This window comes from Pelobates fuscus, chromosome 5 (genome assembly GCF_036172605.1).
Source record: "Pelobates fuscus isolate aPelFus1 chromosome 5, aPelFus1.pri, whole genome shotgun sequence".
Classification (NCBI taxonomy): Eukaryota; Metazoa; Chordata; class Amphibia; order Anura; family Pelobatidae; genus Pelobates; species Pelobates fuscus.
This window is the reverse complement of record NC_086321.1, coordinates 233,998,372-234,023,292: the sequence shown is the minus strand read 5'-3', so window position 1 is coordinate 234,023,292 and position 24,921 is coordinate 233,998,372. Positions and strand designations below refer to the sequence as shown.

At 35.9% G+C, this 24,921-nt stretch overlaps 1 protein-coding gene across 13 annotated transcripts in view; it reads left to right on the top strand.

Moving 5' to 3' along the window:
• PTPRD (protein tyrosine phosphatase receptor type D) overlaps nt 1-24,921 on the top strand; it is a 1,559,142-nt gene that overhangs the window by 736,953 nt on the left and 797,268 nt on the right. For all 13 annotated transcript variants that reach the window (XM_063455118.1, XM_063455128.1, XM_063455127.1 and 10 more), the window contains exon 7: nt 2,320-2,363. The gene's annotated coding sequence lies outside the window, so the exon portion shown is untranslated. The remainder of the gene's footprint in view (nt 1-2,319; nt 2,364-24,921) is intronic.

Genomic DNA, 24,921 nt, shown 5'->3' with positions numbered 1-24,921 from the left:
AAATTTCAAACACAACCCTCTCCATTTATGCTAACAACAGAAACATGTTTGATATAAAATGAAATGATTAATAGGTATTTTCATTGTCTATATAAAATAAAGAGGCCAGGATTCTTTGGGCCGCAATCTGCATATCAATCATGGCTATTAAAATAACTAACCATTACATTTTTTTGTTCTGCTTCCCTTCAAATAATGACAAAAAAGAAAAATGGAATGATAATTTCCTGCATGTCTGTTAGCCTTTGAACCCACTTACAATACATCTTGCACTTTAACACTAGGTTATTAAAACTATGCAAACTAACTAATTACCGATTCCTCTAGGAATCCAGAATTACCCTGAGAATATGTTTAACTGACAGTGATGAAAGGAAAATAATAGGCAACATTTACTTGCCTTTGATTTTATTGTAATGATTACCATGGCAAGCCATAGGAAAACTATATAGCAGAGGAAACTATTTATACAATTAAGTATTACATTTGGGCTACAGAATTGTCTGATTGATAGGACACTTTCATTTTTCCTGGCAATGAAAATTATAATTTTTGTGTATTTGCTTCACAACTGTAATGGCTTGTTTATTAATCGATTTAGAAGTACTGTTTTTATTTGAACTAACATAGTATAGTCACTGAGAACAGTGATTACTTTTTAATAAGTATTATATGCTAGTGTAAACATAGAGAACTATTGAATATCTCAATTGGTAACACTTCCACTTTTACATGACATCAGTAAAGAAACACTCTAAGCACCATAACCATCACCACTTGCTAGAGTGGTTATTGTGTCAGGATTGTCATTTTTGAACAATTAGACTTTTTACCTATGGCTTAGCTCACTGGCTGAGAGCCGATTGGTCTCATCCAAAATCTTTGATTTCTTACAGTGGAAGGAGGGGGCAGGGCATTTTCAACTGAAAATAGGACAGATCCCATCTCAGGGAATCCCAAAAAAACAGCAACATCCTGGAAATTCAATTAAAGGGACATGCATTGTTAGATATATATATATATTTTTTAAAACCAGCAAGCAAAAAAACAAACAAAGCAAAATAAAGGAAAACAAAAAACTCTCTGCAAAGTGTGTAATACATGTGTACAAACTTACAATAAATTCAGAAATGTGTGGTTGGCCATTCCTCTCAGCTAGGGGAATTTGTTCAGCCCCCGTCTCCCCTTTTACCCATTTATGAAGCCAGTATAGACCAGTCCACTAATGACAGAAATACTACGTCTGTAACAGCAGAGAGTGAGAAACACAACACCAGAAAACTGAATAACGACACGAGAGATTGCTCTGCATGAATCACACTGATTAGTGTGATCACTCCCTCTCTTCTCCCCATGTAAGGATGTTGCAAGGTGAAGTGATCTTCCAATTGCACGTGTGTGACACTGTCATGCATGCCCAATGCACATTTTCCAGGATTCCTAGGGATAGGAAACTGGTTAAATAAGTGCTCACCCTACCCCCAGAAGCCATAAGAAAGAAGAAGTAGGGACCTATGTAAATAAAAATCATATTTACTTGCTTGTTCGGCCTGCAGAATGAGGTAACTGTCTCCTTCAAAGCTAAAGCTTTTGAATAAGAAGTTGTCTCAAAGTGATGCATGCTCCTTTAAAATTAAATACCTTAATTTCTTCACTGCAAAATGGCAACTTCAAAAAACACAGGAGAAAGTACTGGCGGGTGACCTGGACCACTGTTTGTTTCATGCAATGAGCACTGAGACACTCCTGGCACCATTGCCATTACAGCGAATTGTGGTATAATGATAACTTACTTTAGAACCTCTAATGCATAAGATGTTAAGTATTCTATTTCCCATGATGCTGAGTCAGCCTTAATGTTCTATTTCAATTGCTTTTAAACCAATGTATTATTTTACAAGTATCAATAATTTCATTAAAAAAATGCCATTTTGGAAGTAATTATAATAGCAGTAAAATGCCAGCATTTGACCTTTCACCTGTACATATCACTAGTTAATGACAGCAATGTAAACTTGTCATTTGAATAATATTGCATGTGCAGGTCCCCATGATAATTCAAGAAGCATGTCATTTTTCTTCAAAATTTTCAGTTCCCATTGAATTAAAAATCAACTGTCTTGACTACAAAATCATTATTGAGTCACTTTTCTGATAAATAATATGTTTTAATCAAAGTTTACCAGTTGCAGTGTTTGTTCTAATTGATTTTACCATAAAGTACATGATTATTAATTACCTAAAGTATTGATTTAGCATTTGCCTTATTTGTACTGTTTCATTTTTTTTGCTAAGTTAGTGAATATGATTTTCTTATAGGTCTCAGGGTGGAGAATTGTTTTATTGAATTCCAAACCTGCAAGGTAAGACAAAAACATATTTATTTCTTTATTTTTATACATTGTAAGTAATGTAAAAGAATCTTTATGTAAAACAAGCGTGCGTACATGAGTATGTCTACTTAACATTTGTGTTTGTTCAGAGGCTATATACACAATAGCAAGTATATACACAACACTGAAAGGTTACAGACAGGACTATAATTAAACATAGCAATACAGAAATATAGAGTCATGTGCACTAGATTTAACTCTAATTTTTACTTTGATACTTTTCCACAATGGGCCTCATTGATTGGCTGAGAGCCACAACTGTCTAGCCTTTCTTCATACTGCACTGGAGCCCCAACTTTGGGGTTAAACCATTGCCAACTGGTGTGACCTCTGAAGGATGTTAGGCGCTCAGGCACCCCCTTCTCCCATAACTTATATAGTCTTCTGTTGTCATGAGGGGTGGCAGTATTTCTTAATGGAACACTCCAAACACCTAAAGCATTAACAGTGATTTTTTTTTCCATTGTATTTATTTATTTATTTTAGACAGTGTTTTTTTATATATATATATAATAATAATTTAGGACTTTTGTTGCATTTACATATTTTAACACAAACCATGTTTGCAACTATTTTGAATATGAATTGGCAGTAACATATATTGAAACATTCTTAATAAAAACTGAGGTAACATTTTAAAAATGTAATTGTAATAAAAAAAAAAAATCCAAATACTGTTTTATGGTTATTGCTTCACCTTTAAAATATTGTTGTACTGTTAAAAAAAAAAAAAAAAGCTTTATAATCATCTTAGAAAGATTGATATGTAAAAAAACCACATGTAATCAGATCTCTTCAGTTCATGGACTTAGTCACAAATTCCCTCATGCAAACAGAGCTTAAGTCCTGATAAATGTGGATGGGAAAATTGCTATGGCATTAATCATCTACCACATCATACCAAGTGCTATTTTCTGGAGTAAAGCTCTGATATCTCTAACGGAAAATTATATTCCACATTATTTAATCAATATCCTCTAAATCTCCGAGCACCACTCAGAAAATATATTCTTTGTCATTTCAGTTTGCCAACTTCCTTAAAATATACCCTTTTTTTAAAAGTACAGATAGAGATAGTGTGATATCAGTTAAAAACAGTGCAATCAAGTTGGAATAAAAATGAGTTATTCAAATTATTTTATTTTTGTATTCAGGTAAAATGATTATGATTAAACAGAATTTCAGATACTTAATGGAGACTTTCACTTTGAATGTATGATTGCTTTTTTATTATTATATTAGCAGTCTTTAAATATCAGAATATATTTTTCAAATGTGCAATCTACTCTTGAATTCCCCAACTTATATGTGACTCTTTTTCTTAGCTGAGTGGTCTATTTTGTATGTAAGCCATGGATAGCTGCATGAGATAAATGTGATAATCATTTAGAATGTGGTTTCTCTGGTCAGGATTCCCCAAGGTTCATTAAGCCATGGCTATTAATGAAATGTTGGATGGTGGAACAAAAATTGTTACAATTGTTCACTTAATGATCCACTCACTAAGTTACGCTAATCATTTGCAGATGTTAGCAGAATTACCAAACTCTCATTTGTAAACAGAAAGTGTTTATATGTAATGGAAAAATATCAATTGTATATGTTTAAGAAAGTTATCTGCTGTCCTACTCTTGCACTCTTAGCCGTATATAATTGTAGCTTGGATCCTTGGACACTTAAACTGTTAAAGTTATTTTACAATTTTATCACATTATCAAAACTGCCTGCATACCTTAGAACAGGTTCTCAAGAGATCTCGGGTAATGGTAAACAGGTAGTATCACAAATATATTTATATTAATGTGCATCACCAAGAAATCATTGCCACTCTATTGTTTAATAGTGATGTCCCGAACGGTTCGCAGGCGAATAGTTCCTGGCGAACATAGCTTGTTCGCGTTTGCCACGGACGGCGAACATATGCAATGTTCGGTCCGTCCCCTATTCGTCATCATTGAGTAAATTTTGACCCTGTACCTCATAGTCAGCAGACACATTCCAGCCAATCAGCAGCAGACCCTCCCTCCCAGACCCCAGTAACCTGTGTTTATTACACATTATCCTCCCATAGCCAGTAACCTGTGTTTATTATACATTATCCTCCCATAGCCAGTAACCTGTGTTTATTATACATTATCCCCCCACAACCAGTAACCTGTGTTTATTATACATTATCCCCCAACAACCAGTAACCTGTGTTTATTATACATTATCCCCCATAGCCAGTAACCTGTGTTTATTATACATTATCCTCCCCATAGCCAGTAACCTGTGTTTATTATACATTATCCTCCCCATAGCCAGTAACATGTGTTTATCATACATTATCCCCCCATAGTCAGTAACCTGTGTTTATTATACATTATCCCCCCATAGCCAGTAACCTGTGTTTATTATACATTATCCCTCCCATAGCCAGTAACCTGTGTTTATTATACATTATCCTCCCATAGCCAGTAACATGTGCTTATTAATACATTTTCCCCCACCATAGCCAGTAACCTGTGTTTATTATACATTATCCCCCCATAGCCAGTAACCTGTGTTTATTATACATTATCCCCCATAGTCATTTATCGTTGGACCTAGGCAGCATGATGTCTTAAGCCGGCCCAGAGAGTGAGTGAGTGAGTGAATAATACAATATATATGTTCAGAAACATATTAGTAATATATGTAAATCGGGTTCATGCAAAGAGGGTGAAAAGGTATTAAAGAAAAACACTTATTGCATCAAATTTACAAAGCCAAACTTTTAAAAGCTTTCCTCATTTCTTTCTCGGGATAAGGAATATATCGGTTGTAGACTGAGGATTTCCATCTGCCCAAACTTTTAATAATATGCACTGAAGTGTCAGTGTTGAAGGAGACCGAAGCTGCCCCTATTCTAAAAGAAAGATCCGAGACATGGATACAACCCAATCTTAGAAGTAGTGTTCTGATGTAGAAGATGAATTTAGCCGTAGTCAGAGGGATTCAGTGAGAGTAGTGGTGAAATGTGTGTGGCATGACTGAGTGTGGGTAAGTAAGAGTCAAGTATTTTAACTGGGCACTAGTTCTAAGTGGATTAAAGTGATATAGCGGATGGATGAGTAGTTTGGTTCGTTTTAGAGGTTTGTAGAGAAAGTATATAGTGATCAGGATTTTTAGCGATATCCAATATTTTTAAGGTGGTCTCAAACAAACATAAAATGCTATATAAAATTTGTGGGCATATCGAATAGTCATGTACAGTAAATCAGAGAGGGCTCAGAATATCGAACCATCGATCAGTAACCTGGATGAAGTAGGGGGTCTGTTTTATTAAATATGCGGTAATATGCTTTTAATGGGATAGGACTTAGGAAAGGTGTGTGATTGGGATAAGTGGTTGTGGCTGTATTTACCTTATCCTGGGATCGACCTGGCTCTTAAGCTTGAGCCGCGCGTGGCTGGATCACTCCTGCCTCCACACGAGCCGCATGCGGCTTGATCTCCTCTTCTGACTTAGCCGCGTGCACTGACCGCAGTGATCAGCCACGTGGCCCGCCTGGCACTAGGAGCACGGCTCGAGTCACGAGCTCGCTCTTAAAGGGGCAGTGGGAGCCAAAAGTTGATTCAGGCTCCCATTGGCCCACGTCATTCCAGCACCCCCACACACGAACGTTTTGGGGGCGTAGGCATGACGTGGGCCAATCACTGGTGTAACAGTAGTGTACATTAAAAAAAAAAAAAACTAGAAATTTTACTGTGAAATAATAGCAGTCAGTTTCCTTCACATGTGTGCGTTTCAGGGCCTGCCAGGGCACAGTGTCACACCAGTGCAACTCATACCTGGTGTAACAGTAGTGTACATTTAAAAAAAAAATACAGGGGGCTTGTTGTCACCTTCCGCCTGGTTCGCCCATTCGCGAACATTTGCAGAAGTTCGCGTTCTCCGTTCGTGAACGGAAAATTTTATGTTCACGACATCACTATGGTTTAATAATACATCTATCTAAATGTGGTAACTAGCCTTGTCATTTCACCAGCACTTGAATTAGAACTCTGGTGTACTATTAGAACCAAGGTGGCACGGTACTCTCTTCACTCTACTAACTTGATTAGATGCTACCTTTAAGAGTCATTCAATAGATCGAGGGATTCACTCATCCTTGAATCTTTATGTAACTAAGTTAACAAATGTAGCTAGATATTCATTTACTTTGAATTTGTTTCCAAAATGTTATATTGTTATATATGTAACATTGATTTCAGTGTTTGAATCCTTCATAATTTGTACATTTCTACATTTAAAAACCAGATTCCAGATAGTTTTTCTGTTGACATTAATAAAAACACGCAAATGATTTATTTGTTCTCACACTGTATGGATAAATTGGAACTATGCTATGGGACCTTTTAACCTTAAAACATTGAGGTTTACTTCAAATGGTTCATTCCAATACAAATACAAGACCACATTCTGAAATGATAGTTTGGCATTTTTATAGTTACAGCTACATCCTTGTACGCTAAAGCTATATGTCAATAGTAAACTTTATGAAAATAGCAAGTGGTGCAATGCAATTCTTAACATACAGATGACCCAAGTCTGTAGACCTCATGAGCCCCTCACCTCAAAATTTTTACATTTTACTTGATCACTATATTATAATGGTATAAGAAGAAAGGCAAGAAGAATTAGCAGTATAGCGATTTGAATAAAGAACTTTGCAGAATAGTACAGCTTAAACATAACTGTGTCTTATTGGAGAGCAACATGTAGATGTTCTGTTTTACCTTGTGGTGCCTGTAACTGTTCTTGATTTTTAAAATGATATTCAACTTTTTACTATGGTTTATAACGTGTTAAGAGCAAGTTATTATCTGAGACTGGAGCTCTGAAAATGCACCCTTATTATTGTGCTGCATTGGGACAATTGTGTTGATGTTGAAATTGGTTGGAACCATAAAATACCTATGAATTGTTACATTAGAGAAAAGCTAAGAAAATCTCATCAATGGTGTACAATAAAGATTTCAATGTGTTGGGTATTTACCTACTTAATGACTTATGCACAATAACATTCTCAACTTGTTTATATAGCTCAATATAACTTTTTCATTATTTATTACAAAGCACAGTTATTTCACTATTTTGTATTCTTCAAAACCCATTAAATGACAGTAAACAAAGATTAACTTGAAAAAAAAAAAAACATACTCCTCATAGTCACAATCAATTTCTATTAAAAAATACATCAAAGCTTCTATTGAAAGAAAATGCATGATATGGAATATAAAGGCACCATACATTATATGAGGTTGTACATGATATAGGTTTAACATGTGTTTTCATTGCTGAAATTAACAAGTCATACTATTAACATGTTAAAGGACCACTATAGTGCCAGGAAAACATACTCGTTTTCCTGGCTCTATAGGGTCCTTGGGTCCCCCTCACCCTCAGGGCCCCCCTCTAGCCGGGCTCTAGTGTGAAGAAGGGGTTAATCCCTTACCTTTTTTCCAGCACCAGGCTCCCTCGGCGCTGGGGACTCTCCTCCTCGTTTCCCATCATTGGCTGAATGCGCATGCGCGGCAAGAGCCGCGCACGCATTCAGTCAGTCAATAGGAAAGCGTTCTCAATGAAACTGCTATGTTTACAGCAGAAAGGGTTAATCCTAGAGGGACCTGGCACCCAGACCACTTCATTAAGCTGAAGAGGTCTGGGTGCCTGTAGTGGTACTTTAACCATAGATGGTAAAGGTGAAATACACATATTGGCCCCTTAATATTTTAGGGTTATTCACCAAGCTTAAAAATTCTGAAGGACCAACAAGGATTTTGCGAAATATAGGACTAAAAAGTAAAACTGTAAGAATTCGCCAGCTCTACAGTTAGACATCTCTAATTAGTTAGAGGTATATGATAATGGCCTGCTTTTGCCTATTTAGATAATAACAAAGATACGTTTTTATGTATTTTTTTTTAAATATCTGAAGTATTGTTTACTGGGACAAGACCATGCTCATTACGGTAACAATCAGCACCTGTTCTAAAGTCTAAGTGGCAATATCAATGGTCTTGTCAACTTCTGGAATGCATTGTATCCACATTCATAACATTTGCTAAGACTTATTTTTCACTAGCTAGTTAAAAAGGACTCTGACAGTAGGATTTCCATTTTTCTTTTCTCATGGGTTTATCGATAAAACCTGGACCACTGGTGTTCTACAATAATCTAGTTTTCTGCAGATATAATTTGTAAAATCTGTGAAATAATTGATGTCACTATGTTTTCCTTGTTTAAGAATGGGAAAAAGGTAAGAATACCTTATGCCAGCTTTCAATTCCATATCAATAAGCAGGATTCCTTATGAAAATGCGTTCAGAGATATTACCATTATTCTCGGAAAAAGTACAGTTCCCCAAGCAGAGAGATTTGCACAGCATTAACCTAGACAACTCCTCTTCATAGAATTAATATAAAAATGCAAAATATATATCTCTCCTCAGCAATGAAACAAGTTGGATAGAAAAGCCAAAATCGTTCCAGAGTGGTGATGGTGGATATTGTATCAAATTATAAGCTTTCAATCTGTGTCTACAACTAAGGTTGTCACATTGTTCACTAATGTGCATACATTATTACCATTCACCAACCAAAGTGACAACTGAGAAGTATTATGGCCAGAATGAAACACTATCAGAGCTTGTGGTCCAGATAACATTTTAATATTCAAAGATATTTACCGTACCTTTTGGACTTTGGATGATGAAAACTATTAACATGTCAAATAACATTCTTCTAACCAAAAGTTTCAAGTAAGACTAATAAAAAAAATATGCTGTCTATATCTGAATAGCAGCTGTCTGAAGCAAAGCACACCTGCTACTAGATTGTTGACAGCAAATGATTTCTAAATGCAGAACACTGGCCCAAATATGCGGCCTGTGACATAAAACAAAACCACTTAAAATTCAATATGCATGCACCAAGGATGTATTAAACTGCAGGTGCACAGTTTTATGTTGTAATCTAGGCATGAAAAGAAACTACACTGGCTTAGATTTACCAAGCAGTGACACAAACTGTAAATAGTAAAGGACCCTGAAAATGATGGGTCTTATTATTAAGCTTTCCCAAATGAAAAAAAAAACATGTTTTAAATTGTTAGTAAACCAGTCACATAGGATAAGCAGTGTAACAGAGCTCCCTGTACCTCTGGCTGGGTACCTCCGCCAAGGACCACTTTCTAGCTGGAACAGGGGACAAACCACAGCACTTCTGACCACAGTTGCCGTGGCTTGACTGGGGCCCTGGAACTGCTCCTTCCTGGAGCCAAATGGGTAATTAGCTCTAGTCCGTACAAGGACTTTCCCCATTAAATCCCCTGCAAGCTGGAACAGCAGACACAGGAGTAAATCTTCTTTCCCTCCAATAACAGGTCAACACACAGTGTTGGAGGGTAAGCTGGAATATCATTTGAATGGTGCCATACTGGCCTTTTATGCAAGTCCCCAAGCAAGGGTGACACCTACATGGACCTTGTTGGGGACAGGGACACAAATGTATACACCATTCTAAGGCACTCCCACACATAATACAATAAGCCTTCCCTTTTACTTAGGAGATAATTGAGTCAAGCACTCAGGGGTTCTGGAATTTTCTGGAAGTCATTTATTTAAATGACCACAAGCATGGCCCCATGCTCAAAACAGTTCCAGAGAATCAGGGCTTGCGGTCGGTCTAGTTCGGTAGTTTGAAAACGAACAAACTACCGAACAGAGTCAATAGTCTTGCCCTGGAGCTTGTTCCCTACATCCAGACGAATAATCTCCCTTAACAGTGCCCTTCTAACTTGTATAGAACTGAACGCAGGCAATGATGGAGGTCCAGCGGTGTTCGGGAGTTTCTTAATCCGATTTCAGTTCCATGAGATTCATGCCCAAACACCGCTGCCTGCTTTCATGCAAACAAGATGGCCGCCACCGCGTGGTGGTCTATAGGAATTGTGGCCACCCCAACGAACAATTAGAACACTGCGGTGGGAAACGCTCCAAGTTGTTAATAGGTGTGAACAAGCTCCAGGGTGTTCTCTGTTCATGCGGTTATTCGGTAAACAAACCATATAATCCCTATTGCACGAATAGAGACTTTTACATTATTTGTTCACAGGGTCCAGTCTGTGGGCAGGAGGCTGGCAAGCAGGCTCCTCCATGAGCTTGTGGCAGACTCCTGTAAAAAGGGGAGTTTGTCACAATCAGAATTTTGCAATTTTACTTACAATTTGAAACACACATAATACTTTAATCACTGCAGCAATGATTTTAAAGATGATCCATCTGCAACCTTTCTTACCAAAAGTTCTAAAAAGAAGAGATGCTAAAATATGAAAATAATATATGAGTTTTGCAATGTTTTATATATAAGGACAAAAAACAGTTCTCTAATCCTACAAATAGGTTTCACTCATGAACTGTATAAGGATTCCACATCCATCGTTACTAGTATAGTGTTTTCAGGTAGTTCATTTATCTGGTTAAGTTTATTGAGGAAGTTTGTAGTGTCCTGTATAAAGCTCTCAGTCTTAATAACTAGAGGCTTAAGAATGTTTTCTATTAGACCAGATATTTGTTCAGTGAGTGTTCCCATACCTGTAATAATGGGCCATCCTGGGTTTCCTGGCTTGTGGATTTGGGGCAACATGTAGAAGGTTCCCATCTGAGGATTGTAAGGCGTCAGATTTTCTAATTCTTGCTGTAGGTGTTTTGGAAATTATTTCATACATTTTTGCGAGTTTAGCTGTATAATCCTTGGTGGGGTCCTTGTCCAGTTTTTTTTTTTTTTAGTAGTAGTTTACATCAACTATCTGTTCCCTTCTGTAATGTAGTCCTGGGTGTTCATGACAACTACTGATCTACCCTTGTCAGCCGGCTTGATGATGATGTTTTTATTATTCATCAAGTTATCCAAGGCACTTCTTTCCATAGGTGAGAGGTTGTATGTGATTTGTTTTCCTCTTGTGTGGTAACAAGGGATGCCACTCTCAGGCCAAAACTTTCAATGTAGCTGTCCAATGTCATGCTTCGTCCTGCTGTCAGTGTAAAATCTTTGTTCTTTTTCCTACCATTATAATGCTGGTTAAAAGTGGATTTTTTTTTTTGTCATAGAAGAATTCCTTAAGTCTCATTCTTCTGAAAAATTCTTCCAAGTCTGAATATAAAAGGATGTGATCCAGTTTTGTGCTTGGACAGAATGTTAGCCCCTATGAGTAAGACTGATTTCTCAGGTATAGACAGGTGATGATTGGAGAGGTTAACAATCCCAGTATTGTCCATGCAATGTTTTTGGTAGTTAGCAGGCTCAGTTTGGTTTAGTTCATTGGTAGTTCCGGTGGGAGTTAGTTGGTTTTCAATGGTGCAATCAGTTAATCTTTCATTTGGGCTTTCTCTAACATCAGTTGTTTTAAGTGTTAGATAGTGATCAGAGTGATCAGTATTGCTTCAGACTTGAGGAAGAGAGGAAAACTCTTGAAAGTTTGTCTTTGAAATATTATGTTAGTCCAATAAAAAAGGTATCATTGCATACTGCAATACTCTCGTATTTTGGTATCTTGTCTACTGGACTAATACGGCTAATCCAATCTACACTATCTATACATACATACATCCATGTAAGTGTGAAGTGCTAATAAGGATTAGCAGCAAAAAAAATAATAATGTACATTTTTCTATGATATATATATATATATATATATATATATCATAGAAAAATGTACATTATTATTTTTTTTCCAATCTACACTATCTATACATACATACATCCATGTAAGTGTGAAGTGCTAATAAGGATTAGCAGCAAAAAAAATAATAATGTACATTTTTCTATGATATATATATATATATATCATAGAAAAATGTACATTATTATTTTTTTTGCTGCTAATCCTTATTAGCACTTCACACTTGTCACTTGATCTGTTAATAAAATTAACATTTAGTGACTGTCCCCTCGCCATCATCTTTTTTTTCCCCCATCAGTCACCCTCTATTTTGCATCAAAACAGAATTCAGAATTATGAACTGAACATTCTCAGCCATTCGTTTGGTGCATGATGTAGGTACATTTCCACACAGAGTTCATGAATTTTAGCAGTCCCGCTGGCTAGAACTTTGAACAATTTGCAATTTGGACTAAAATAAATCTTTAAGTCAACTGACTGAATACTTAAAACCATTAATAAGAAAAGCTTATGAAAATTGTATAAAATGTGGAAGACTCTTTGAGCTTTACTTTAGTTGCTAAATAACCAGACTGCATAAGTATTTATTCATTGATATTTAAAATGTAATGTATATGTTTTCAAAAAGAAATTATATGTGGTGGAATGGGAAGTTTGAGGGGATGGAAAAATTACATTTATAAACATTCTGAAAATGTAATTTTGTACATTGTTGTAATTTTGTAGGGATATTAAGACTCCATCTCTGATGATTGCTTGATTTTTTTAATTTCTTACAATTCATTGTGTCTTTGAGGAAGTACACTAAGGTGGAGGAAACGCGTTGGACCAATTTTAATTTTATATTTGTATTTGTTGTTTTAATTCATTTGTACGCAATAAATGTATGCAAATTATTACAAGAAGTTATCTCAACTTACTGTCAATACTGGACTATAATATGGGTGAAGAGGAGGTCAAGAAGGTTTAATGTCCCGAGGCTGAACCAGGGAAGGCACCCTAAGGCACAAGACTTTGTATTTTCTTATGAGAAGTTTAATTCATGTACTTTTATGAAGAAGTGGGTTTTTAATGATTTTTTGAAGGAGGTGAGACTGGGTGATGAGGGAAGGAGGGAAGTGAGTTTCACAGGAATGGTGCAGCCTTCAAGAAATCTTGAAGGCGAGCATCAGAGGTGGCAGTACGAACAGAAGATAGACGTAAGTCTTCAGCAGAGCATAAGGGCCTAGACGGGACATTCTTGTTTATTTGGGAGGATAGATAGGTGGGAGCAACATTGTGTAGAGAGTTGAAAGATTTGAAATTGAGCCAACGTAGGGACTGACAGAAGGGTGAGGTGTGGGAGGTCCGGGCGGACAGGAAGATGAGCCTCTACGCCGCATTCATCATGGACTGTAATGGCGCAATTGTTTATTTATCCCTATTTTAGATGCATAGCTGGATCTGAAATTTTGCATGTAGATTTGCTGATAAGAGGGGGGGTAAATTGGGAACACACACCGCCAGGGAAGTTGCATCATTTATACAAAAGTTAATTACCACTGTGTGTGTTAGACATTTCGATTAAGTGACACAGAGGTGTGAAACTCACCAAAATATTTTGCTTTCACATTTTTTAGAAACATAACGTACACTTAGTTGTTTCTCTTAATAACCAAATAAATTATCCAAGCATAAATATAACAGTACAATATTCTATTTAGGAAATAGAGCAACTTATATGTCTCCCCAGTGTCAGCAAATTGAAAATTTTACATGAATTATCCTTTAGTAATTCATATTTCTAAATCTTATTTATAATCACGTTTATTTATTTTTTGCAAAAATGCAACGGTAGGAAAAAACACAATAAAGACATCTGCACAATAGAAGAAGCAATAAAAACTGGAAATAAATCCTGGTTTTAAGCAGAATGCCAGTTTCATAGCAAACAAAGAAAACTTATTCTGAACCATTCCATTTTCTGGGAACAGTTTAAAATGTTAAGACTTTCAAACATTAAAGCTTTTGAGATAAAAAACGATTTGTAATTTCTATAAGGGGATACATTATTCCATGTTGAATTTATTTTGAAAGAAAGATAGAGAATGAAATGCATGTGTATTCCTAAAGTGAATCTGATTATTTTTGAACACAAGAAAAGTATTTTTCTAATTCTAGAAATTAGAAGGAAATTCCAATAGCCCCTTAAAAATAAGGTGGCTAATTGGAAGGGAACCCAGTCTAAAACACTAATAGCCAAACAAAACAAAAACAAAACAAAATATTTATTAATATCAGTGAATAGCTACTAGAGAGAACTCACTACTACCAAAATGGTAAGAACATCTGTGAACTGGATCAACAATTATCCTGATAATGGCTGATGTGCTGATTTATACAAGCCTTACTGTTTACTCCCATTAGTTGGGAATACTGTTACTAGTTGTGGGCAGCATTAGTGCCCCATGTCCCTGATTCTCTAGAGGTATTGCTAATTAAGAATAGATAGTGTTCTACTATAGGACCTCGGCTCAGTATTTGGAGACTTGTTCCTAGGGTTTATTTCCCTTGTTCACTCTTAGGATTTTGTCCTTACCATCTATTACGCTTAAAAATAGGATAATTGTTTATCAAGTTCACAGATGTTCTTACCATTTTGGTAGTAGTGAGTTCTCTCTCTGGTAGCTATTTGCTGATATTAATACACATTTTGTTTTGTTTTGTTTGGCTACTATGCTATACTTAGTAGCAAGGAAGAAAGAAACAGAAATGCAAAGTTGGAGAGATATATTGATAGATCATATTCAAAGTTCAAAAACCTGTCAGACTGCTTTATAAAACATATGGTGTAAACACTTTTGTATTTGAAAATAGATTTATATTTGATAAATGGAAAGGATTTGAACATATTTTGAGTTTTTTTTAATTTTTTTTTTTTTTTACTGATTTGTTTTCTCTCTTTGATATTAAAAACACTTAAATTAATATGGGTAATCCAATACTAGGTGATATAAAGTAGACAATAACATCATGCATGTGTGTTAACAGGCTCCTTTTATATTTTTATGACATGATAATAATAATAATAGTCATTTTAGACAGGGACTTACTGGCATACTGCAAGTGTGTCAGTTTAAGGACCAATGCAGCAAGAAAGATTCCCAGGCACTCAAAATGTGAAAGCCGCAGGCAGATTTATTGCAACAAAATAGACAGCAACGTTTCCACCTACCAAGAGGTATTTTTCAAGCTGGGGGAAGCGCCTGTGGCCGCTGGGAGTGAGTGCGGTTCCTGTGACCAATTTTAGTATAAGGACCAATAACATAACTTTAGGCTCTGTGCATAAATGTGTTCTATTACTATTACAGTAATGTTTTATGTAATCCTGTGTTAAATGCTCACATAATACTCAGTGAATCTAATGAGAATATCATACTTTTACGCTCTCCACCATATATTTTGTTGAGTTCCCATTGACAAGCTCAACTCTGTTGATTCATATTAAACCCATCTTATTGGTAGCATTCAGCAAAGTAAGTGTAAACGTTCAGAGACTGATTCTGATTCTGGAACATTTCCTATTGGAGCTGGACCAAGTTGGCAACACTTGGAATGAATGTAGAGAAAAATGTTCAAGAAAATCACATATAGACACATGCATTAGTACTAATCATCACCTCACATAGCATTCACAGCTGTAATACAGCATAAAAAGTTGAATGCAATTAAATTTGATAAATGTGTTCCACATTCCAAATACAGTATAACATTATCTTAGTTTAAATTGGAAAGACAATTTGAATAGGAAATTAATTACCATGATTATTGATCAACGTGTCAACATTTGTTCTTCATACAAACATTGAACTTGGGACTCAACTCAAAATTCTACTTCTTGTCAAATATCCAAATTCATTTTGTATTACAATTGTCAGGTTCATCACAGAGTAATCGGTTGAATATGGGAGATTGGCAGGTGAATTGCAATTTTACTGACATTTTAAACACAATGGAATGGGATTTGATTGCCAGTGCTAGATTTAATCAGGAGAAAGAAACAACCACATTGACTGTAGTGAATAAGTGGATTGTAGATAGTGAGAATCATCAGTAGGTCAGAAGTAAAATTCCTCTAGAATAATTTGTGTATATATGTATGGATTAATGAAACCATATTTTCTTTTTCTTCTTGAGACACCTTTTTCTCTCTTTTGTAGTCTCTGATAAAATAGAAATGAATAATTTCTTAAATAACCATCACAGAAATTACAGACTACTATAGACTTGCAAGGGATGTATTCTATACTTTTCTGTTTGTATTTTCTTTAAGATTCCATGCATTGGTTCCGAATAATATGCATATAATTGGGATATTATTAATATTTTTCTATTCCTAAACAGTTGCTAATAGTTATCATGCTCTAACACACAAGAATTGAGAAGCATTCCTGCAGCGTTATTAAGTACAGTTTCCTGAACGCATTTTAATATGTATGAAATCCATCAATCCAATTCAGTCACTTTGGCACTAAACCTTCTGCCTGAAACCAACATTCCACCTAGCTAATTTTTCCAGATGGCAAAACATGTTGATATTAGAATTTGCAGATGTTAAGGTAATTAACCTACATCCATTGTGTATTTAAAGTGGATTTTCATGGTTGCGGCCACAGATAAAACCTTCATGCATAGGTTTCTCTTAAATTATTCTGTGTAGAATGAAAAATACATAGTGCATCAGAGCATATTTTATTGTTCACAAAGGTCAATCTAATGCCTTGTTATGGATATATGGTCTATATTTTTTTTTGTGGATTATTGTCAATAATAAAATAGTTTAGAGTAATTTTTAGAACATCTATTCTAACATGAATTGTTTTTATTAGGCTATATTTTAGTAGGTTTTAGATATTAGGAAACATTTGGAAAGTTATTAATTGAATAAAGGTTATTTCATACATAATTTTGATTCAATTTTCACTGTGTACATAAAGTATACATTAATGAGCCCAACATATGAAATAGCTCAAAATATAGTATACAGTGCTAAACTCACACATCACAGTGTTCATTGTCCTATACCTTTTACACTAAAAACCTTTCTTCTACAACATACCCTTACAACACTCACATAATGTAAGTGATTACTTTCTATCCTCTTAAATAAATAACTAAAGTAAATATCTCATTCTTCTCCCATGGAGATGGAGAAAGTGGAAGATATGCATACCTTGTATGAGCATGTTCAAATGTCCATAGCACTCACTCAGCTGCTCTAAATTATGCTTGTGTCACTGTGGCTATCTTTGTGTGTGCATGTCCTATGTATGTGTATATATATATATATATATATATATATATATATATATATATATATATATATATATATATATATATATATATATATATATAAAAAATGATAATTAAGGCACTCACCCCTGCAGGTTATTTCAGTATATCTTGCCTTCGGTGCATCCAGCGTCCGAGTATATAACAAGCGATAAAGAGGAGCACTCCAGAAGGACTTTTCAATCGTGTATTTATTAATACGAAAAACGCTTACGTTAAATCATCTATTTCGACGTTTCGACCCCTCAGGGTCTTTATCAAGAACAATTTGTAAGTGACAAAAACAACATTTATATACAAGTGAAGATAATTGACTCACCAATCTCTAGTGTGTGTGTGGCCGCCCGTCCGAACCCGGAAGTGTCACGGAGACCCACGTGGTTTCCCTAGCGTGCGTCAGTGCGTGCAACGTGGTTGCTATGCGATAGACTATGCTCAATGCGGTCATGTGATCTTTGTGACCAAGAAGTTCAGAATAACGATCTGAAACGTGTATAAAGTGTGTGGTCTCTAGCAAGGAGATCCACATGGTAAAAGGAGCTGAAGTATGTATAAAGATCTAGTGGTACCCAAAGTATGCCAGAGGGAAGACCTCAGGGTAAATGAAGTAAATAGATCATAATGAGAAATAAGACCCGTAGGGTCAAAGTGTAGCTGGTGCTGAATAAAACTGAAAACCGTGTAGTGCAAAAATACCAACAACCCAAGTGAATGCATACAGTAACGTATATCTCATAAGTTATATTTAAAAACAAAGTAGAAGGAGTAATTCTTAGATAGAGTAATAAAGGATAACTTGTATTTCACAAATCTATTGTTATAACTTATAAATTATGAATACAAATTCAATGACTATTTTTTATCGTTCATATACTAAATAGTGGGGCATTGCTTTGAAGAATCAGAACGAACTTTTGTATTGATAATCTAGTTTGGGGCAGTGTAACTTGGCAGCAAGGCTAGTTTTAAAAATTCTCTGTCTAAAAGTACATATGTTTATAAAATAGTCATCTATTATGGCATATTTTACACCATTCCATACAACTATAAAAATCCATGTGACTCCACAACAGCACAAAAGCAGAGAGGGAAATAAAAATAAACACAAATATCTGTGAAAAGCTAATGGGTTATCTTACCCATTCTATTATTATTGCTAAAATTATTTAAAAGAAAATTTTAGTCCCCTAGACCTTATCATATACCAGAAGATGAAAACCCCTTTCTCATCCCTTTGAACAGGAAGAAAAGAAGAGACTAAACTTGGTGAGGAAAGTACAAATGACACCATTGCATCCATCCCATATGTGGTGGGATGGAGGATCAAGAAATAAAATAAAATTAGTATCGACGCTTAGCAGATAATCCCTTATCTTTCAAATGTAGGGAGAAATTTATATTCTCACAATATAATAATAATAATAATAATAATGTCAAAAGTAAAAGTTCCAAAGTCAATATTTTGAAAGGATATGTCCACGTTGTTAAGGGAATTCTAATGGTTGAAAAATAGTTTGTGTCCTCTGTGGCTGAAATCAGTTTTGTCTGATGCAACTTAGTTTCCAACTTTAAAGGGACTCTCCAGTGCCAGGAAAACAAATTGTTTTGGTGCTTTGTTTAAATTGTTTTCCTGGCACTGCAGGTCCCCTCTCCCTCCCACCACCCATCCCAGATTGCTGAAGGGGTTGAAACACCTTCAGTGACTTACCTGTATCCAGCACCGATGTCCCTCGGCGCTGGTTCAGGGTCCACCCATGCTCCTTTAATTGCTCATAAAAAAGAAACAAAAAAAATTACACAGTATTCCTGACGTCATCCGGGGAGACCTATTGCGCATGCGCGGCCGGCGACGGGGGAGACCTAATGCGCAATGCGCGGAAATATATCAGAGAATATGTGCTATAAACCCGGAAGTGCCCTCTAGTGACTGTCTAGTAGACAGCCACTAGAAGAGGAGTTAACCCTGCAAGGTAAATATTGCAGTTTATGATAACTGCTTTATTTATAGTTGCAGGGTTAAGGGTAGTGGGAGTTGGCACTCAGACCACTCTAATGGGCAGAAGTGGTCTGGGTGCCTGGAGTGTCCCTTTAAATAAGAAAGGATACTGACAGAGTAAAATTGTAACAATTTATTTCCCATACATAAGACCCCCCTAAATAAAAACTCTTACAGGATATAGTGGTGGAGCCTATTTCTAAGTGCCACTATGTAAGCATTTGTACAATACAGTGTACTAGTCGGAATATTGATGGTTACCGCTCAGCTTTTTAGAAATGTGCAGAACGGTCCTGTGCACTCGATCCGATCTCCTTGCAGAGACGCCGGCTGTCAAGTACTGCTGTGATAGTTCTCTCAGTTCAAAATTGAACATTCCTGCCAGGAATTGTAGGATCACATACAACAGATAATGGACCTGGAGCATAGCGTGTTTTTCCACCCCCTAAATGGTATGCTCAAGTACCCATATGTTGACCTGTTAGTGGGGCTTGTAAATAGCCTGTAACCTAAACTGGCAATAACAATACTCAATTATTTTCTCCCTACTGAAATGCTGGGTATGAATATCATAGCAATAGAAACATTATAAGTTATACTTTTATATTGAATAAGCATGAGTAGACAAGAAGTACAAATAGATTCACATATAACTTTCTTTGAATAGCTGCTAAATGTATAGCTGATACATTTTGCTGTTGCCCTACCGAGACATAAAATCATTTATTCATAATTAAATATTATCCAAGCATTCTTGTCATGAATGGTAGTAAAGTATAATAGAGATCACATGATGGCATGCATATAATGACCTATAGGGCTGATTTACTAAGCAGTGAAAATTGGTGAACTGCAAATAAATAGAAACATTTTGTCCAGAATATAAGAATCTAAAATTGCTGATTTGTCCCATAATTCCTATAATTCAGTTCATCGCAATATATTCTTTGGACAATTTGGGGTAAGTAACATTTTTAATAATCCTGAAACATTCAACATATCCCCTATAAATAAACTGTATAAATTACTTTTTAAAAATCATTTATATTTTAAAACATTGTGTTCATGTTTTTTTCTCTTTATCATCACCAGACAACCTGAAAAGGTTATTCAGAAGTAATGATTATATTGTATTTTATAAATTTCTTTTGCTTTTAAGGTACTCAGCATTTTTCTCTGTTCTGCAGCTGATATGTTATACTTTATCAACGCCACTAAGCAATTTAAATGTTTTAGCTCATTACTTTCGATGGACATCATGGGTCATTAAAGAGCCAATGAAAATATTTAAACCTTCCATTAGTCTTCTAGAGTTAAAATTAAAAGCCAAGGTTCCAGCATTTTTGTATTCACAGCACAGCAGAGTGTACCTTGCGCAATGTGTGATTATAATACACTTTCTGTCATATGAAAAATCTAAAGTTTACTTTCCTTTTTGAGTGAAGAGAGATGTGTTCTGTATCTATAATTTTATTAAGTACACATTTTGATTTATAAAATGAAGCATATTGATCAAAAAGTATGTGGTTAAGTTAACATAAGAGTATATACCAGGGTCACATAAAAATGATAAAAGACTAAACTAGTGCTTGGTGGAAAAAAACGGTTTGGCTAAATCAATCTGTCCAAAAACATTTTATGAATGGTCCTTAAAAATTTCATCCATGCAGCATTTTGGTTCAGAGTAAATTTTGTCAATGTAAAGGATTCAGATAAAACTATTCAGGCCCCAAAATGGTTTGAAAATGTGTCTATCAGTGTATTGCAAAATATATACATACTAATTATAAGTATATATTTTCGGCAATTTTATATTTGCTTAACCTAGTTTCAGTTGGAATTCAGTTAAACAAATTCTAACTGAATTCTGACTGAATTAAATGGTACTACACCAATCAAATTTGGTTCACATTCAGCCAGGAATGAGTGAAACAAGTGTCCTTATTGTCATTGCCTATGTGACTCCCTTTTTCTTGTAGCCACCTCAAGAAGCAACTAAGGGAGAGCTCAACATAGACCATCTTTATAGAAGTAGAGCAGAATACCCAAGGGGTGTCCCCCACATAATGTCTGGTCTTGGTGGTGGTGATGAATCTGGTGGTGGTGATATTGCTCTTCTCCCCACCACTACAGGCTTGTTTAAGTCTGTCTCAGAAGGAATTTGATTATGAAATAGAGAAAATACCAGAGGAAAGTCTAGCGACGAGAGGCAGCAGTGAACAACTTAATGCACCTACTACTATCTTTTTTGCTTTGTTTAAATCCATCTCAATCTGCAGTTTAATCTCCTGATTTATTGGAAACAGTTGGAGCATCTTCTCCTGCCAATGCCAGAAGTACTTCACTCAGTGATTATTATTATTATTATTATTATTAAGATTATTATTAATAAGTTAATTAATTATTATGACCACCCCACCACCTCCCTTCCCATTACCGTTAATCAACTAAGCGCTAGTGTGGAGGCTTTTGTTGTGGCTACTTCCTCTGCCAAAGATGCAGACCCACCTGCATCTTTATCAGCCACAAGGTGAAGGGTGGAGACTAATTTAACAGGCTGAATCAAAGTTCAGCTTTATTTTTCAGTCTTTCAGAAGGGTGAATTGCATAGTATTGAGCAGTGAAAACGTGATGGGTCATATTATTGGTGCCGGCATAAAGAAAGATCTGCAAAGATGCCCTTTCTCCATACTATGTCACACCCTCACAATTATCTTTCAGTGGGAACAGGAGAAGTCCCAACACTGTACTGTTCCTGCATGCTGCTGTTGAATGAACAGTTGGCTGCGGTAGCTGATAATAATATATATATAGATTAAACCAGGATAGGGAGATGACCAGCACGCATGGACTTTTGAAGATAAAAGTATATTCTTTATTGCAGACTCATTAAAACAGGATCAACGTTTCAGTTCCCATCCGGGACCTTAATCAGGATGGGGTGGGGACTAAAACTTTGATCATGTTTTATCGAGTCTTCAATGGTCATCTCCCTATCCTGGTTATATTTCTTCCCCTTGACTTCAAACTTGCTACCGTACTTTAAGCATGAGTGCAAGGACCTTTTGGAATACTAATATATATATATATATATATATATATATATATATATATATATATATATATATATATATATATATATATATATATATGAAAAGCAGTGGGCTGCACTTACCTGGACTTGCATAAAAGAGTGCTACTGGGGCCAGTTCATACAATACAAAAGAACCAGTGCACTCACTCATCCATTAAACAACTTCAAAGCTTACAGATTTTATTCGTTTTTTTTTCTTAAAACAAACAAAAAAAAACCTTGTACTACAGAGAGCCCCAGATGGATTTTTTTTCCCCAAGTAAGTGGGTTAATCTCTCATAAGAACAGACATTCAGTTGTTAGAGTAGGACTTGCCAAAGATGGGCAAGCTTATGCAATGTATGATCATCTACTGTAACTAAACCTCCATTATATTTGCCTAGACTAGGTGTTAAAACAAATAAAAATAAATCTGTAAACTTTGAAGTTGCTGTTTAGTTGATGAGTGTGATGGATTTTGTGTAATATATTTTATTCCTGTCCTATCGGCTGTAAGGGGAGATGCTAACCCATGTGTATATGCTGCTATGATTAGCCAGGAAATGATATATATATTTAAAAAATTGAAAATCTGCATCACTGGACTAATACCGTGAGTATATATATATATACTCACGGTATTAGTCCAGTGATGCAGATTTTCAATTTTTTAAATATATATATATTTCCTTGCTAATCATAGCAGCATATACACATGGGTTAGCATCTCCCCTTACAGCCGATAGGACAGGAATAAAACTAAACCATTAAAAGGAGTATCCCTGCATAAGTCCCTCAGTCTTTTTCCTTTCCTACAGTCCTTAGGATGTGAGCATTTGTTGCTCCCTTTACTTATGGACATATATGTTTTTCTCTTCATTACTTTGTTTTTTGCTATTTTAGTGTGCCGTTTTTCTATGGTGCCTTTTTACTGTGGTGTGTTTATACTATGGTATTTTTACACTGATTCCTTTAAACTGGGGTGTGTTATGCAGCTGTGCCTTATGCTGTAATGCCTTGAAACTGTGGTGCATTATGCAGCTGTGCATTTACTGCCTTATGCTGTGATGCCTTTTTTACTAAGATGCCTTTAACTTTGGTTATTTTTTGCACCTTGTTGCCTTTTTATCACCTTGCAGACACTTGTACTTTATTCATTATTTATTCCTCTTGGTCCCAGAGATTTATTCACTGGGTGTTCAGGGGCTATGTATGCTGCAGCCCGAGCTCTCTCCACGGTCTCTAGCCAGCAAATGCACTTGGAAGACGCCCGTGCACGTGCAGTTAGTGCCTTAAAGGCCCAATTGCATTATGGGAATACAGATTGTGGCAGCCATCTTGGATTAGGGCAATTGCCTGTAAGTACCTTAAATGGAGGGAAAATTACTGTAAACATCCCAAACTTATTCGGAAAGTATTTGCAGGTTCTACGGACATGGGTAAGTGCTGTTTTCAGCCAGTTTAAATCTGTTTGACTGTTTTCTTGGTTATAGAATTTGAAAGTGCCCTTTTGTACTTTTATACTTCACCATATTTAATATTTTTTTTGTTTATTTTATGTTTGAATCCACACTATGTTTTGATTGTGATGGAAATGCAGTGGTAGGAAAACTGTTATGCATTGCCTGTCTTCAGAAGGTAACCTCTTCAGCTTCACCTATAGCTGCACAGCCACAGGACAAGTAGGCATAGCTTACAAAGGAAGTTGCAAGGTATTTTCTGAATCTGCACCATGTTTTGTTTCTGATGAGAAAGCAGTGTAAGAAAACAGTTTTGCTCTGACTGTCTCCATAAGGTAGCTGCTACAGCTTCACCTATACCGGCGCAGCCACTTGACAGGTGGGCCGATGCTACCGCTTGACAACTCTGCTTTTTTTTATGCAAGCCTATGGATGAAAAGTGGACGCAGACCTGTCCAAATTTATACACCTGCTGATGCAGGTTGTCATCCAGCTATAGTTTTCAGTGCTGTTTCTAGAACCATGAAAAGTGTGATTAAAGATCTAAATGCTACTGTGGAGAGAGATATTAAGAGCCAAGATTGAAAATGCAGTCTGGAGTCATCAGGTTACAAGTGACTTCTTTACAGAAGCTTCCTTAGATGTAACTAGGATATTCTCTCGAACAAATGTCTTTATCTACAGCAGTTGGGAAAGCTTTTGATGAATTCATTAAAAGGCAACTGAGGGCTGCAAGGTATTTGTACCTCAGGACTGAAGATCCAAGAATCCGGCTCCTCAGGGTCAAACAGGAGAACCTCCAGTGGCCAGCATTTCTGAGATACATGGAATTACTGACCCTGCAGGGTATACTCCAGAGGTAACTCGTGGCAGTTGGTAACCTGCCTTTCAAGGTTCTAATAGAGCTATGAAGAAGGTATAGCACTGAAGCTTCAGACACAAGAGTCTCTATATCAACAAG